At 33.8% G+C, this 17,324-nt stretch overlaps 1 protein-coding gene and 1 non-coding gene across 6 annotated transcripts in view; one reads left to right on the forward strand and one right to left on the reverse strand.

Annotated features, from left to right (window-relative positions):
* KCNT2 (potassium sodium-activated channel subfamily T member 2) overlaps window positions 1–17,324 on the reverse strand; it is a 361,260-nt gene that overhangs the window by 291,571 nt on the left and 52,365 nt on the right. The gene's annotated exons all lie outside the window — the stretch shown is intronic.
* On the forward strand, window positions 13,545–13,652 carry LOC114210525 (U6 spliceosomal RNA). Its single transcript, XR_003609539.1, has one exon. It is a non-coding gene; the product is annotated as a U6 spliceosomal RNA (small nuclear RNA).

The following is a 17,324-nucleotide window of genomic DNA, read 5'->3' on the forward strand; positions in this document are numbered from 1 at the left end:
AAAATACCTTCCATTTAAGTAATAATGTTAGGGAAAAATATTATGTTGAATTAGAGCATTTTGATAATGATTTAAAGAGGGAGTATAGTCAATTATATATACTCATATTATTCTAAGGTATATATTCAATTGTTTTAAAGTGTCTCAAAAATAAATTGCTGAATTAAATATTACTAATGCTAAAGAGAATTCTTGGTAATGTTTATCTCCGATTCTCATTAAAGTAAATATATTTAAAAGATGCAATATAAGTTCACTGAAACTATGGGTTATTAAAAATACTCTTATTTTGGATGAATAAATAAAGAGCAAATAATGATAGTTTTATGTCAACAAAAACATTCATTGTTTTCATTATTTCAACCCCTTGATACTATAGCCTACCCTACAGTACCTTTTTCTTGAATCCGATACTGATGGCTAAAGTCGTGGAAAAGGCACAAATGTGGACCTGCAAGGAACTAGCTGTGGAGACATTATGATCTTCCGTTCAGATATTTGTTCAAGAGAAAAAATTTGTCTATAGCCACAAACTCCTTTCATCCAGTTGCATGATCAAAGGAATTGAGTCTTGTTTTTACCATTACTTTGGAAAGATTTTATAGGATGTAAACATTTCAGCTCCAGCAGCTGATTCTAATTTCTTTAATGCTATCTTTGATTCAGCATTGCTTGACAGACTATTAAGGAAATGTTGATGATGCAGGAAGACCAGTGTACTGGTTAACATGATTATTTTGCAGAGCACTGTGCATTTATTAATAGCAAATAAGTTGTTACAATATTCCTCTCTGTTTCTTTCTAAAAATCTTTTATTTATCTTTATTTAGTCTCAGGATGTGTGGTGTTCAAAATATAGAGCCCATCACTTCTTCAGAAAATATAACCCATAACCTTTTCTCTAGTAAACAAAATCAGATCTTAATTTTAAGGAAAGTCCATGATACTGAGACCATGTTTCCTAAACACACAAGCCTTATAACTCAGAAAAATATGAATGATCATAATTTAAGCAACAAGGGCTTTCTACAACAGCAACAAAAAAATGTATACAATCTAAATGTTAAATCCCAAAAGGACACTGTTGTTTAACACTATGAAATGGCTGACATACTGAGGAACACAGTAAATGTGGAAAAGTTTCTTATAGGCATAACAGGAATGGCAGAGCATACAAAAGAAAGAAAATATATACATGTATGAACTAATAAAATGTAGAAATATATAAAATGTGCAAGCCTCAATAAAGGGCAAATAAAACGTTAGGAAGCTATTAGCAATTTGAATAATAACAATGTTACATGGCAGAAGTTTATATAAAACTTCTTTTGTAGCCTTATCACGACAAACAATTTTTGTAGCCTTATTCATGGTAATCTTGTTCTGATTGTGAAAAATCAAAGCAATGTAATTGCCTAATAATACAAAGTCAGATAAATATTTTTTGATGCATCAGTAGTATGGAATAGTATGCAATCACAAATGATGTAAAGCCATTCACGACATGCTGTTAAATGGAAAAACAAGTAAATAAACCCAAAAACAGGTTACCAAATACTATTGTGATTTGACCCTGTTTGGGTAAAGCCATACATCTACATAATACTTGATACATCTAAGTATCAAGTATTACATATCAAATAATTAGCATTGGTGAAATTATAGGTTTTTTTGAAGTTTCTGGTGGTTATTGTTAATCAGTATTTTCTAACGTTCCCATAGTGTCCATGTATTACTTATGTAATAAAACTAAAACATTAACAAAATAAGATATGCCTTTTGTACCAAGTAACATCACTACCACAAGGTTTAACCATCATTTTACTCCCTAAAAAGCTTATCCTTTCAAAATCACTTTCTGAATGTCATTTACGAAGATCTAAATAGCTGCTCTCTGGCGACATTAGATCATTTCAAAATACGTCATGCTAGGGGCGCCTGGGTGGCTCGGTTGAGCGACTGCCTTCGGCTCAGGTCATGATCCTGGAGTCCCGGGATCGAGTCCCGTATTGGGCTCCCTGCTCGGCGGGGAGTCTGCTTCTCCCTCTGACCCTCTTCCCTCTTGTGCTCTCTGGCTCTCATTCTCTCTCTCTCAAATAAATAAATAAAGTCTTAAAAAAAATACGTCATGCTAGAAATCACATCATCCGAGTCAGAAGTGAGAGACTCTTGTCCTAACTGCAACTAACTAATTAGTTCAGCCAATTAGACTTCGGCCTCTTCCCTCTTTCCCAGGGTTATTTGTGTGAAGTTCAGACAAGAACTTTGAAAGGCCAAGTATTTACTGTAAATAAAGATTTTATGGAACATAAGCGTTTGACCTTATCACCACCCAGCGATGAAAAACCATATCTTCTAATAGCCTCATCACTTTTATTCTTCCGCAGAGTCTGTGGGGGATGCCCCTCCCATTCCTTCAAATGCAGTCTGTGGACTTTGATGTTTACAGCTTGGAAGGTATTTTCTTTAACTAAGCTGAGCTGGGCCCATTCTTTTTTACCAGCCTCATCCGGGAAAATAGACCCTCAGAGCACTCAGAGCAAAATCCCCAAGCACACTTCCAGAAGGACAAATCGCCCTCTGAAGATTATAACGTTAAGGAACATGTACAAACTTCACAGCTACACAACTTGCATTTAAATCCAGCTCTAAGACTGCCTGGCTGTGGGACTCTAAAAGCACCCAGGGTATTTCACTGTATTGAGACTCAGTTTCCTCTAGGTGGAAAAACAGGAATGGCAATTCCAACCTCCTAATATGAATGAGAATGAAATAAGAATGCACAGGAAATACCTAATGTAGAAATTGACATGAAGAAGCCTTTCAATTAATGTTTTCTTTCTCACACATTTGGTAACCTGGTATTCTTATAACCATTGTTATCACACAAGTGTAATAAAGTTTCACCCCAAAGCAAACAGACATTTTAGTAAGCTTCACAGTATTATCTCTGAGAAATGTGGATTTGTCATAAGTTTACTGAAATAACAAAAACAGCTCAAGAGCCCAGTGATTATTTCAGCAGGATTTCTAGTCGGTCTGGTCTGTACTAGAGTCTCTCTCCATGAAGTAATCAGAGATGTCTTTATTTTGGCAATTTAATGTAATTAGACTAAAATGGCTGCTGGTAGCAGTGAGAAAAATGAAGGCTGAATCAGTATTTCCCAGCATTTGGAAGTTCCATAAAGTGGTGACTAGGAGTACCTGGATAGGCTTATTTGTGTATTAACTTTCTTGCTCTGATTATGCAGAGCTGTCAAGAAACTCAAATTTGTGGCAGAATACAAAATCAACGTACAGAAATGTGTTGCATTTCTATATACCAATAATGAAGCAGCAGAAAGAGAAATCAAGGAATCCGTCTCATTCACAATTGCACCAAAACCCATAAATACCTAGGAATAAACCAAAGAGGTAAAAGATCTGTACTCTGAAAACTATAGAACGCTGATGAAAGAAATTGAAGATGACACAAAGAAATGGAAAAACATTCCATGCTCATGGATTGGAAGAACAAATATTAAAATGTCTATACTACCCAAAGCAACCTACACATTCAATGCAATCCCTATCAAAATACCACCAGCAATTTTCACAGAGCTAGATTCTAAATTCTAAAATTTGTATGGAACCACAAAAGACCTCAAATAACCAAAGTAATGTTGAAAAAGAAAAGCAAAGCTGGAGGCATCACAATTCCAGACTTCAAGTTATATTACAAAGCTGTAGTCATCAGGATAGTATAGTACCAGTACAAAAACAGACACATAGATCAATGGAACAGAACGGAAAACCCAGAAATAAACCCACAACCATATGGTCAACTAATCTTTGACAAAGCAAGAAAGAATATTCAATGGAGAAAAGACAGCCTCTTCAACAAATGGTGTTGGGAAAACTGGACAGCAACATGCAAAAAAATGAAGCTAGACCACTTTCTTACACCATACAGAAAAATAAATCCAAAAATGGATGAAAGACCTAAATGTGAGACAGGAAACCATCAAAATCCTAGAGAACACAGGCAGCAACCTCTTTGACATTGGCCATAGCAACTTCTTACTAGATATGGTCTCCTCAGTCAAGAGAAATAAAAGCAAAAATAAACTATTGGGACTTCATCAAAATAAAAAGCTTCTGCAGAGTGAAGGAAACAATCAACAAAACTAAAGTTTTGGCAACCTACAGAAAGGAAGAAGATATTTGCAAATGACATATCTGATAAAAGGTTAGCATCCAAAATCTATAATGAACTTATCAAACTCAACACCTAAAAAACAAATAATCCAGTTGAAAAATGGGCAGAAGACACAAATAGACATTTTTCAAAAGAAGACATCCAGACGGCTAATAGACACATGAAAAGATGCTCAACATCACTCATCATCAGGGAAATACAAATCAAAACTACAATGAGATATCACCTCATACCTGTCAGAATGGCTAAAATCAACAACACAAGAAACAACAAGTGTTGTTGAGGAGGTAGAGAAAGAAGAACCCACTTACACTGTTGATGGGAATGCAAACTCATGCAGCCACTCTGGAAAACAGTATGAAGGTTCCTCAAAAGGTTAAAATAGAACTACCCTACAATCCAGCAATTGCACTACTAGATATTTGCCCAAAGGATACAAAAATAGTGACTTGAAGGGGCACATGCACCCTATGTTTATAGTAGCATTATCACCAACAGCCAAAGTATGGAAAGAGCCCAAATGTATCCTGATATTTATTTACTGATAAAGAAAGAAGATGCAGTGTATATATACACAATGGAATATTACCCAGCCATAAAAATGAAATCTTGCCATTTGTAAGGACGTGGATAGAGCTAGAGAGTATTATGCTAAGCGAAATAGGTCAGTCAGAGAAAGACAAATACCATATGATTTCACTCATATGTGGAATTTTTAAGAAACAAACAGATGAACACGGGAATAAAAAAGAGGCAAACCAGGAAAGAGACTCTTAACTATGGAGAACAAACTGAGAGTTACTAGATGGGAGGTGGGCAGGAAATGGGTTAAATAGGCGATGGGTATGAAGGAGGGCACTTGTGATGAGCACAGGGTGTTCTATGTAAGTGATGAATCATTAAATTCGACACCCGAAAATAATATTACACTGTATGTTAAATAATTGGAATTTAAATAAAAAGTCGAAAAAATTAAAATAAGAAAATGAAAAATTAATAAAAAAGAAACTCAAATTCGTGTTTCAGCTTCCTTTGCTCAACACTACATAGTAAAGTGAGTTTTTTTAGTAAACATGTCTTCATTAGTCTTTTCTCCCCTCTTGGGAAAGGCATGTCCTATCACATGTTGACATTTATTTATTTCACAGTGATAGCAAATGAGGATCAACAGAAATAATATTCTGATTTAAAACTTCAGTCCATAAAACATCTTTTTAAAACATCAGAGTTTGGGCTAACAGTACATGCTGCCAGGAACAACTCATTCTGACTCTGAATAGTATCATAAACACCAGCAGTAGCCAAGCAAAAAACAGGGATAAGTAGGTGATTCGTACAGTTTCCATGTAATGTATTTGGACATCAAACTGAGTTTCCAGGACTAACATCAACAGAACCATTCAACAGCTAAGTTCATTTTTAAACTTAACATCCTGGAACTCTTTTAACATTTCCAAGCGCAATCTTGGAACATGAGTCGTATTAACCAGAAAAGAAGGAAACTGTTGCAATAAACAAGAGAAGACATATATAATCCTTGAGACCATATGCTTCTAATTTCAACATTGAATTTTCCTCATACCTAGCAGAATTCAATGTGCATAATATTTATTAAATGAAATAAAAAGAAAAAAGTAGAAAAATTGTGACTGTATTGCAATCCCCAATAATTTATCAACAAGAACATACTTTTTAATAGATCTAACTATTCCCTAAAGCTGAGCCAAAGTCAGTTACTTCCATTCTCTATCTGAACTTTTACATGTTAAAGGAATGTTTATAGGATAATCTTCCACTCTATTAATGTGCTTTGATGAATAATCAAATTATTGAGCTCTTCTTATAAACCAAGGCTTAAACCAAATGACTTATAACAAAAAACGCTGCAATGAACTAAAGAGGCTCAGACAGCTTACTCCTCCATTTGATCCTAGAAACACTGTTTCCTCCCAAGTACATTTAGGTCATTCAAAGTTTATCCCTTCTCAAGCAGCAATTCAAAAGCAAAGGAAATTCTCAAATAACCGAAACACACAGAGACCTCTGACAGGTCACACTATATTTCCATTCTTTCTCTGGGCAAACCAAGGATTATATAAATGATATCATGACTAGAATGTGTATTGTCAAGTTAGTGACAAAGTGGATTATCAATGATATCACAATCCAACTTGGGTATTGCTTAACACCTGCTCATATCTTCTAAAGCACACAGTTTTCATTTTGATGCTAACAGAATAGTGTGAGAAAAGCTATTGATGTAGTGAAGCTCTCCTTCAATGTTTAACAATTATTGGCCTTCTCAAGACTCTATGTTTAACAAGAAAAGTATCCTCAATTACAAAAAGAGATCATAATCCTTATTTCTCTATGGAGATGTCTTCATATCTTCATGTCTCATAACTACAAGAACCATTTAAAAAGGGAAATATGATGATCCAGAAAGAAGTGAGTATAAATAGGAGTTAACTGTACTAACATTAATTGATAGCACTCTTGTGGACCAAAATGCATTTGGAAAATTTTCAGGTTCTTCCATCTTCAGGGATGCTTAATCTCCCCACCTATAAAATGAGATTTGAATAGTTTCCCAACTGGTCAGAAATCTAGCATTTCTTTAAATCTATTCATGTGGAAAGAAGAATCTCAGCTTGGTTACATGAAGCATTTATTCATTTACTCAATAATTTTTATGCCTTCTATTGTGCTTGGCATCATGTATAAAGCAATGAACAAAAGAAAAAATAGCCTCTGTTCTCACAAAGCTTATATTATGGTCAGAAGAATAAAAAAATGAAAAAACATAACAATAAATGTTCAATTACAAATTGGAATAAATGCTATGAATATGAAGGTCAAGGCACTGAAAGAGTAGATAGATTGAATAGGTGGGAGACAGCAAAGGCCTCTCCACTTGTACCATATTGCCTGGGCCAAGGGACTTGTCTTCTCATAGGCAGTCAGCCCACAAATAATTTTATTAGTTGAAAGTGGGCTTTCATTTGCAATTTGAGATAATGCCTGATTATCTATCATTAAGGCCCAGTATTCTTGCACTCAGGACAAAAGCTTAGAATGTGATGGATGGGGGGGAAAAAGGAGAGAATTGTTTCCCGTAAGATATGTGAGTCACAGGGCGCCTGGGTGGCTCAGTCAGTTAAGCATCTGACTCTTGATTTCAGTTCACGTCGTGATTTCAGGATCTCAGTGTGGTGGGATCTAGCCAGGCTACGGGGTCCATGCTCAGCTAAGAGTCTGCTTCTTCCTCTCCCTCTGCCCCTCCCCCAGCTTGCACGTGCATGCTGTCTCTCTCTCTGTCTCAAATAAATAAATCTTTTAAAAAAAGATATGTAATTCACTATCTCAGAAAACCACAATTTGCAAAGATTGCCTCCCACAGTCAATGAGTGTCTCTACTTCAATGTTGAATGCCTTTGATAGATAACCATTTTCAGTACATTCATACTTTGAGAGAAAATCATAAATGGAGGTATTGTTCCATGGAGTAAATTGATTTCCTACAAGACTATCAGGGAAATTGTCTCTGCATTCAAAGTACACAACTGGCTAGGTACGTTACTTTAAACTTTCTCATTTTGAAATCCTGCTCCAGGCAATAAATATGTGCAAGCCACAGAATTATTATTAACATGTATTTGCTAGACTTGGGAGACTAATTATTTGAGCTGATACTGAAATGTCTATGTCCTGAGATTATTCTCAGATGAAGAATAGGGAGGAAATGGGGAAACCAAGAAAGCTGTTGAGAACTAAATTAACATTAAGTAGGAAAAAAACATATTAAAGCCTCCGTCTTAGCCTTTAGAATTTCTTAAGGGAAAAGAAATGGTGCCTACTTCTTAGGCATTTGATTAAAAGGTTACACCTGGAGATGAAGCAAATTCAAAATCCACAAAAAAAAGGTTTATACATTTTTATCAATGTATAATAAGTAGATCTTAAAGTCCACTGCAAGAAAAAGCAGACTACATTATAGAACGGACACAACACTGATTTCTCTATGCTGAATCATCTCAATGGAAGAGATGAATTGTCAACCTTCTCAATACGGAGGAAAGAAAATTCTATAATTCTCCTACTAGAGATTAGCTACAACATGGACTATATACTACAGACTATTCCAAATCACACACTTGCCTTTTCTCTATTTCTGAGTCCATGTTACCAAAGTATAATTCTGATTATAATTTCCCTTTCCACGTATATGATTTTGCGTGGAAAATCGTATGTGAACAAAGTCATTACCCTAACATTATGGTTTCTATCTCAACCATACTTTTGCTTGCTAAATATGAAGCAGTTGATTTGAAAATTGCACAGTTCTGGATGCCTCACAAAATCAAGCATTCTAGGATGAGTCTGAGACACTCCACCATGGGCCTCATCTAGGTAAGGCCACTATGATAGTGTTCCCCACATGGCCAACCACTATCTCAATTTTCTTCAGTTGGGCTTTATTTTTTTTTTAAGATGTTATTTATTTATTTGAGAGAGAGAATGAGCAGGGGAAAGGGCAGAGGGAGAAGCAGACTCCCCCCTAAGCAGGGAGCCCAACACAGGGGTGGACCGCAGGACCCTGAGATCATGACCTGAGCCAAAAGCAGACGCTTCACCAACTGAGCCACCGAGGAGCCCCTAGTTTGGCTTTATATTTGAAATTTCAAAGATAAAATTCCAATTTTTCAATTGTCATCTATTTGTAAAAGTATGTGAATGTGAACAACACTCATTTAAATGTAGTATCTGTCACACATAGGAAATTGGAAAGCCAGAGAAGCCTAAATCAGTTAATGATAATTCTAATGATAATTAGATAATGATAATTGAAAGCCACTCTAACAAATATCTGAGAGAATGTAATACAATTTAGCTCAATTTGGGCTCTTAAAAAAAAAAGCCCCTCAAAAAATTATTTTTGAATCATGCTCACTTTTTTTTGTCTGTTTTTATAACCTTGGTTCTGTTGGTATTGCTACCTTATTAAACAAAGGTGTTATATATAATACAAGTGATAAGTAATTATGTTCATAGGGAACCCCAATTTGAAGTATCAATGACTATACATAATTTCAAGCTATATTAAAATTAGGTTTTACTAAATTGTAAGATCCAATTTTCAGTAGACCATTTGACTATACTGATTATTCTTAAAATTTTCTGACTTGTGTTTATTATCCTAGCACCAGCCAGTTGGAAATTTCACTTTAAAATGTATTCAGAGGATTAGAGCTTGAGAAATGAAGTATGTACTTCCATGAAATGCTAACTCTATTTGAATGAAGAATAAATAAATGGATTTGTACCTCTTAATCCCCTTTACCCATTAAGAGGTATAAACTTCCAGTTGTAAAATAAGTCACAGGGATGAAAAGTAGAGCATAGGAAATAGTCAATAATATTGTATTAACTTTGTATGGTGACAGATGGTAACTACACTTATCATGGTAAGTATATCATAATGTATATAATTGTTGAATCACTATGTTGTACAACTGAAACTAGTATAATGTATGTCAGCTATATTTCAATTAAATTTTTTTAAAATGGCTTTAACCTCTTCTTTGTGTTTTATGTTACACAGTTTTATATTTCATGTAAGCAAGGGCATTTCATAAATTTCATGCAAAATATTGTCAAATAACTTCCTGAAGACAAAAATCAAATATAAATACTTCAGCTTTTTGGTTATAAAAAGAAATAATGATTATACTTATAATAGTACTTTGGTTATAAAAAGAAATAATAGTACTATTTCCACTAGGGTTGATATAACTATATAAGAAAATAGTATTTTTCTTTAGGAAACGAAGTATACAGAAGATAGGTGTCAGTCATTAATTCAATAAGTATTTGCATACCTCACATGTATTGGGCACTGCATGGGCTGCTGGGAATACAGTGACCTCATAGGGCTTTCTTAAATCATTATGCCATGTATATAAAGTGTAACTATTTATACATTGATATTTTTCAACAGGCTTATCATGTCTTAACTATAGATTTCTGATTCATGCCTATAAATCTCAAAATGTGAATATTTTGCAGTGTATAAAATTTTTTAAATTTAAGTCCAACTAGTGTTCTTAATGATATTAATGTCTCCCATTTAGGATAGCATTAGTCTACATTCTTTCCAGCTGTTTTCAATTTAACCACACAGTATTTAGTTTTTATTTTAAATACTAGGGGCGTTTTCCCCCCTCATTTATCTTGGTAGTCATTAAGTAATGACTGCAACTCTTATCAATGAAACAAAATGCAATGGCATGATCTCAGTATTAGCTTCTGCTTTAAATTTCATAGGCAGATACGAAATAAATCATTGTCTCTGACATCTACAGGTCATTCGGCTAATCTTCTAATAATTAGCCTTTAAACAATCACCAAAATTAAAGAAATAGTCTGATCTCTAAAACTCTATGATTTGGAACCACTAATGTAATTATTTAATTACAGAATGCTCCTGTAGACCAGAGATTAACCCACAAATCCCTAAAAAGGGCTTCCAAAACAGGTATTTCCCAGAACTGAAGAGAAAATATTTTATGGCATAGCTGATGAGTGTAGAAGGTCCCAACCACCCAATTAATTAACATATTTCAAACTATTAGTGCAAGATTTAAATAAACTTAAAATTTAACCTTTTCCAAACAAGCAATATTAGTTACAATGATATGCTCTTTAGTTTTTGCTTTTACTTTAACAATCCTGTTCAAATACTTTAATGAATCCTTACATATTTTGAAATAACCTCTATGAAATAAATCAGTATCAATGAAGGTATGTATAAATTTAAAGAATAATAAAGTGAATTAAAATGTGTTTTTTGTGTTGAATTCTATTTTAAAGGGTAGCAAATTTTACTATCAGCATTGTGACTGTAATTCAATACTGTTGCTGAATAAAAGGATCACTCTTAATTGTTTTTAAGTCCAGAGAAGGAATATGTAACTTATTTTATAATCCCCATACAAAAGCACTTTATTCTTCCTCTAACCATTGTGAAAAACAATCTCCCAATATTGGTGTGTCATCATATGTTCTGAACATTTGAGGATTGAAGAGGAAATGAACTGAAATTGCAAAATTAAAAATTGAATTATATATATAACTGCAAGACAGGGACCATATTTGAAAAAAAAAAATTACTCTGTATTTCAAACTCCATTTGCCCATTTTCTAATCCAGTTCCCCTTAAAAGGAAGGTAGGTAAAGCAAAATCACTGAGGTGAAAATTATGTAATGAAAATAAATATGAATTCAGTTTTCCTGTTCATACCTTTGAGAAAATAACAGCATTGAATACCAACCAACAAATAAAAAACAACAAAGCTTGAAACACCTAAACACGAGCATAGAACTCTAAGTGGAAGCAGCACATTTATGTGGCTGAAAAATAGTTGTTCAATTCTATAAACATAGAATGTGATAAGCCTCCGTTAAATACTACAGTCCACCTCTTAGCAAGTATATAACTTTGAGAATGTTACTAATCCCCTTCTTCCTCATTACTTTATCTATAAAATAGAATAACTACTTCACAGAGTTGGTAACTGGACTAAATGAGATAATGTACCAAAAAAAAGTGTCTAGCACTTAACCATCATGCAACAATTGTTACATCTTCTTCCCTAATATATTGAATTGGACATATAAGACAAAAAAATTAAGATATTTAATAAACAGTATTTTAAAAATATATAAGAAAAAATCAATTAGAAATGAAATTGTGTTAGAACCCACATTATCTTGATCCACATCAGGAGTCAGCAAATAGCCAATAAGCCAAATCCTGCCCACTGTTTGTTATTTTATAACTTGCGAACTAAGATTGATTTTATATTTTTAAATGGCTGGAAACAAATTTAAAGAAGAATAATATTTCATAACATGTGAAAATTTTATGAAAAACAAATTTCAATGTCCACAAATAAAGTTTTATTCAATCTCAAATGTGCTCATTCATCTACATATTGGCTATGGATACTTTTAAATTACAACAGCAGAGTTGAATGGTTGTAGAAGAGACTTTATGGCCTCCAGGGCTTAAAATAATTGCTATCTGGTGCTTTACATAGGAAAAATTTGCTGATCTCTGCTCTAGTGAGGAAGATAGCCTATCTTCTGCCATGACCTATTTTGCTACATTTTAGCAGCACTAATTTTAAGAGACTCACTTTTTGGTTATAAAAATTTACTTTAATTATCTGATAATACACTCTGCACTTTTAAACAAGCCATTTCCTATGAGATGAGATGATATTATGAAAGTAAGAAAAATGTTTATTGATTGGAGGTACAGCTGAAAACTGGCTTGAGGACAAGATTGGGGAGAAAGACTTTTCACTACATTCATGTATAGTTATCTATTATTAATTTATGTAAATGTTACTTGTTCAAATATTAAAGAAATATGTTTATTTTTTAAACATGAGGTGATCAAACACTTTAAACAAATCATTTTCTCTGTCTAATTAAAACTTGTGTATGCGTTTAATTTACAAAAGGAAGAACTATAAAAGAGCATTCATAATTTTAAAATCATGATTTAAATGGTTTAACTAAGTCATTTACACTAAGCCATAATCTGCCTAACGTACCTATTAAGAGAATATAGTTTCTAAACTTTACTTTCTGTTTAGTTAGAATTTCTTAGTTACTTTCTATGAATTGACCCAAATATGCATTACTCTCCCACAGACAAAGCCACGAAATGACATCAAGTCTTTTCAAGACAAGAAAATAGAGGAATCTGATAGCACTTATGAATATAAAACTTCAGAAATCACCGATTTGACACTGATTTGACATAGATTTTTATAGAACTCTGATTTGCCAAAAGATAAGATATAAGATGAAGGAGATGGAGCTATAATATCAGTCTAAGATACCTGAAAATGGTTAGAGAAAACCAAACCCAGGACAACTCTCTACAGTACTCCCTTCTTACATAATTTCCCTTTTGAGTTCATCAACCTGTTCAAAGAAACAAGAGTTAGGAACAAATAACTCAGTGGAGAAAGAATACTGAACATTCCCATGGAACTTAGAGATTGGGAGGTATTTTTAAGTCCATTGTTTCATTCCCTCAACCATTCAACAAAAAAATATATATTTATTCAGTGCCTACTATGGGGAAAGTGCCAAGGTTGGCACTGGAGAAGCAGCAATGAAGAAAAAAAGCTATGGTCCTCCTCATGAGGACAAGAAGTAAAAGGTTCTGTTAAAAGATGATGAGGGCTTGAGGAACTGCGAGGACATGTTTATGAAACAAGAGTGAAGGAAACCTATGGAAGGAGCATATAACCTGGCCCAGAGCTCAGAAGTGCTCACTTTGGCGGCACGTACACGAAAACTGGAACAATACAGAAAAGATTTGCATGGCCCCTGTGGAAGTATTACAGAGGTCAGCAGAGACTTCACTGAGAAATATAATGAAGGAAGAGAGATCAGAGGGTAAGAGTCATCTAGAGAAAAAGTTAGTGGAACAACAAAAGCAGAAAATATTCAAGCAAAGTGAAAAGCAAAAACACTGTGAGATATTTTACATGAAGTTATAAATAGATAATATAACTATTTAGGAAATATATAGGCAAAACACTAATTTTAAATATAGCTATGGTGGTCTTGAAAGCTGTTGACTTACAATTCTTCAAGGGAATTCACTAGACCTAAGCTACACGCATAAGAAATTTAGCTCATGATTTAATTTGTAGCTTCCAAACAATTATATTTGATATGTAGATAATTATCCCATCTGTCTCTTGGCAATATCTTAGAGAATTAACATTTTAACATACTGCAATTGTGAGGATTCTAAAATCAGAAGACTAAAGTTTAATCTCAGTAAAATGCCTTGTGTACCTCTCATGAGGTATTATCAGTCAGAAGTCTCTTCCAGTAGAACCACAGAACTATAAATTCTGTCAGATTGAATAGCAAAAATAAAAATCACGTTTACTACCATCTTAATACTCTCAAAGAAAAATCTGTGAAGGTAAAAAAATAATGGAAAAGAAAATATTGGTAGATAAAAGGAGTCCAAAAAATATTAAATTTAACTTAAAAAATTGTACAGTATAATCTTTCACTTGTGATTTATCTTTGAGGAATCATTCCATGTTGGAAAAATAGATGTCCACTATAATTTTCTGAATGTTTCTTACTGAATAAAGTTTGTAATATTTCATAATTTAAAAATTAGACTCCTTAAATACCTGACAGAATGGCCAAAATAATAAGATTCCAACACCAAAGGCTAGGAGGGTGTGGGAAACTGAATCACTCACACATTACTAATGGGAATGTAAGTGGTATAGCCACTCTGGGAAAGTTTGGCTATTTCCTAAAAAAACTAAACATGCAAATACTATGTAACCCAGCAATTGCACAGTTAGGCATTAATGTCAGAAAAATAAAAATTTATGTTCACAAAAAAACTTGCACACAAATGTTCAGAGCAGTTAATCTGTAATAGCTCAAAGCTGGAAACAACCCAGATGTCTTTCAATGAGTGAATGGTTAAATAAACTATGGTACATCTATACCATGGAATACTACTCAGTAATAAAAAGAACTATTCATACATGGAATTCAGATGAATCTCTAAAGAAACCTAAATATCCAAGAAAGGTCACTGTATCAAAAACTTATAGTATGCCCACATAAGAGATCACATCGCAAATTTTAAAAATGGGAGAACCTGATGTCCCATTGTGGAACTATCTTCAAGACTTCTTATAAAGTGAAAGAAAAAATGTACAATACAACTATATAGTCACTATCATTTGTATAAAAAAGAAATATACATTCCTCAACATATTTGCTTCCAAATTTATAGGATATTTCTTGAAGAATATGCAAGAAACAGAAGACCAGCTAAACTGATTGCCTATGGAAATGCAAACAGGGTGGAGGCAGAGATAGGAGAGAATTTTCACTTGATTCCTTCTATTCCTGTTTACAGAAGTTTTAAATTTTGAAACTATATAAATGTATTACCTATTTAAAAAATACATACATATATATATATATATTTCGGCCTCCAATAATGCTCTTCCAAAAGTAACAGAAGGGTGTTAATATAAATGTGACTGCAATTAGTAAGGTGAAAAGGGCAATGTGGGAAATTTTAGGTTTAGAAGTTGGAAATAAATTTGCCTAATATGTCTCTGGTCTGGAAGAGAATTGTTGGGTGTCAGAAATACTCCAATGGCTTGGACATTTTCTTTTATATGAGATATGATTCCATATTCTCACTGAGGCGGCTTTTCATTCTAATTTGTTTTCAGACAGAGTTCACTGGAAAAAGAAAGCCCTGAGCAGCATTAAGGCACATTGGCAGGCTTCGCACTTTCCTGTCTCGTTATACATGATCAAATTTGTTTTGTAATACAAATAATGTCTCCTGTGAGACTAAGCAGTGTGATTTTTCTCAGGATGTGAGCAGTTGAGAAAAAACTTTGAAATAATAACTGACTTCAAAAAAATAAGAATATTGGGTTTAAAACTAGTTTATGAAACGTTTTTCTGGACAAGAGAAAAAAAATAATCCTCATTATTAGCAAAGGATTTAAAAAGAAAAAATAAGACCAGTGGACTTCTCAAAAGCCAGCAGGTTTGAAAAACATAATTTGGTTCAAATGTGTTTATACTTTATCCAGGCATGCAAAGCTACCAGCAAAAGTTACAACTCCTTTGAATTATGAAATATTTCCCACAGCTCTAATTCCAAGAAACAACCATTAAAAAATTGTCCAAGTTTAGATTTTTACTTTCACAAGAGGTTTTTGGAATCAAAAGAGAAGGCCTTGGGCGGTAAGCAAGATATAATTATGTAGTGACTATAAACTAAAAAGAGAGCAAGGAAAGAATAAAACCACCTCTATCCACTTAGCTCCGTTCTTCACCACCACCATGAAATGAAACACCTGGGTTGAAGAGAAGAGGGAATAGCATCAACGGGGATACAGAAATGGTACAAGGGAGAGTGAGCAGAGGCTGTGACCTTGGGGAGCAAGATCAGGCTAGGGAGATGGCTCAGCGTCCACAATAAGAAAGCATGATGAGTGACCAAAGATAAACCTGGAAGTAAGACTGCACCCCACTTGTCTTTTTTTATGACTTATTGTCATATAATTCACATGGCATAAAGTTTACCTACTTAAAGTACACAATTCAATGGTTTTTAGTATATTAACAGAGCTATACAACCATCACCAAACCTATTTTTAGAACATTTTCAGCCTCCCCAAAACACCCTGTACTCACTCACCCATTAGCAGTGGCTCTCCATCCCATCCACCCCCCAGCCCTTGGCAACCACTAAACTACTTTGTGTTTTATAGATTTGCCTATTCTGAATACTTCATATGAATGGCATCATATTATATGAGATCTTTTGTGAGTGGCTCCTTTTACTTAGCATGTTTTCAAGGTTCATCTATGTTATAGCTTGTATCAGTATTTAACACCTTTTTATTTCTGAGTAATATTCCTTTGTATGGTTAGATCACATTTCACTTATCCATTCATCCATTGATAGGTATATCGTTGTTTCTCTTTGGGGTATATTATAAAGCTGCTACCATAAACACCCATGTACAAGTTTTTGCATGAACATATGTTCCCATTTCTCTTGAGTATATACCAAGGAGGGGGACCTGCTGGGTCATATGGTAAATCTATATGTAACCTTTTGAGAAATGAAATTGCCAGACTGTTTTCCAAAGCAGCTGCACCATTTTACAAGCCCACTGGTAATATACAGGAGTTCTACCTTCTCCACATCCTCATCAACACTTGTTACTGTCTTTTTCAACATAACCATCTTAGTAGATATAAAGTTAAGTTCTCATTGTTGTTTTGATTTGCATTTCCCTGATGGCCAATGATGCTGAGCATCTTTTCTTGTCCTTACTGGCCAATTGTACAACTCCTGTAAAAAAATATCTATTCAGATCCTTTGCCCATTTTTTTAACTGGGCTATTTGTCTTTTGATTATTGAGTTGTAAAAGTTGTGTATATATTTTAGATATAAAAATCTACAATATCTGATATATGATTTCAAATATTTTCTTCCATTCTGTAGATTATCTTTTCACT

This window comes from Eumetopias jubatus, unplaced genomic scaffold (assembly GCF_037043125.1).
Source record: "Eumetopias jubatus isolate StellerSeaLion01/CBP00866 unplaced genomic scaffold, mEumJub1_p1.0 scaffold_12, whole genome shotgun sequence".
Lineage (NCBI taxonomy): Eukaryota > Metazoa > Chordata > Mammalia > Carnivora > Otariidae > Eumetopias > Eumetopias jubatus.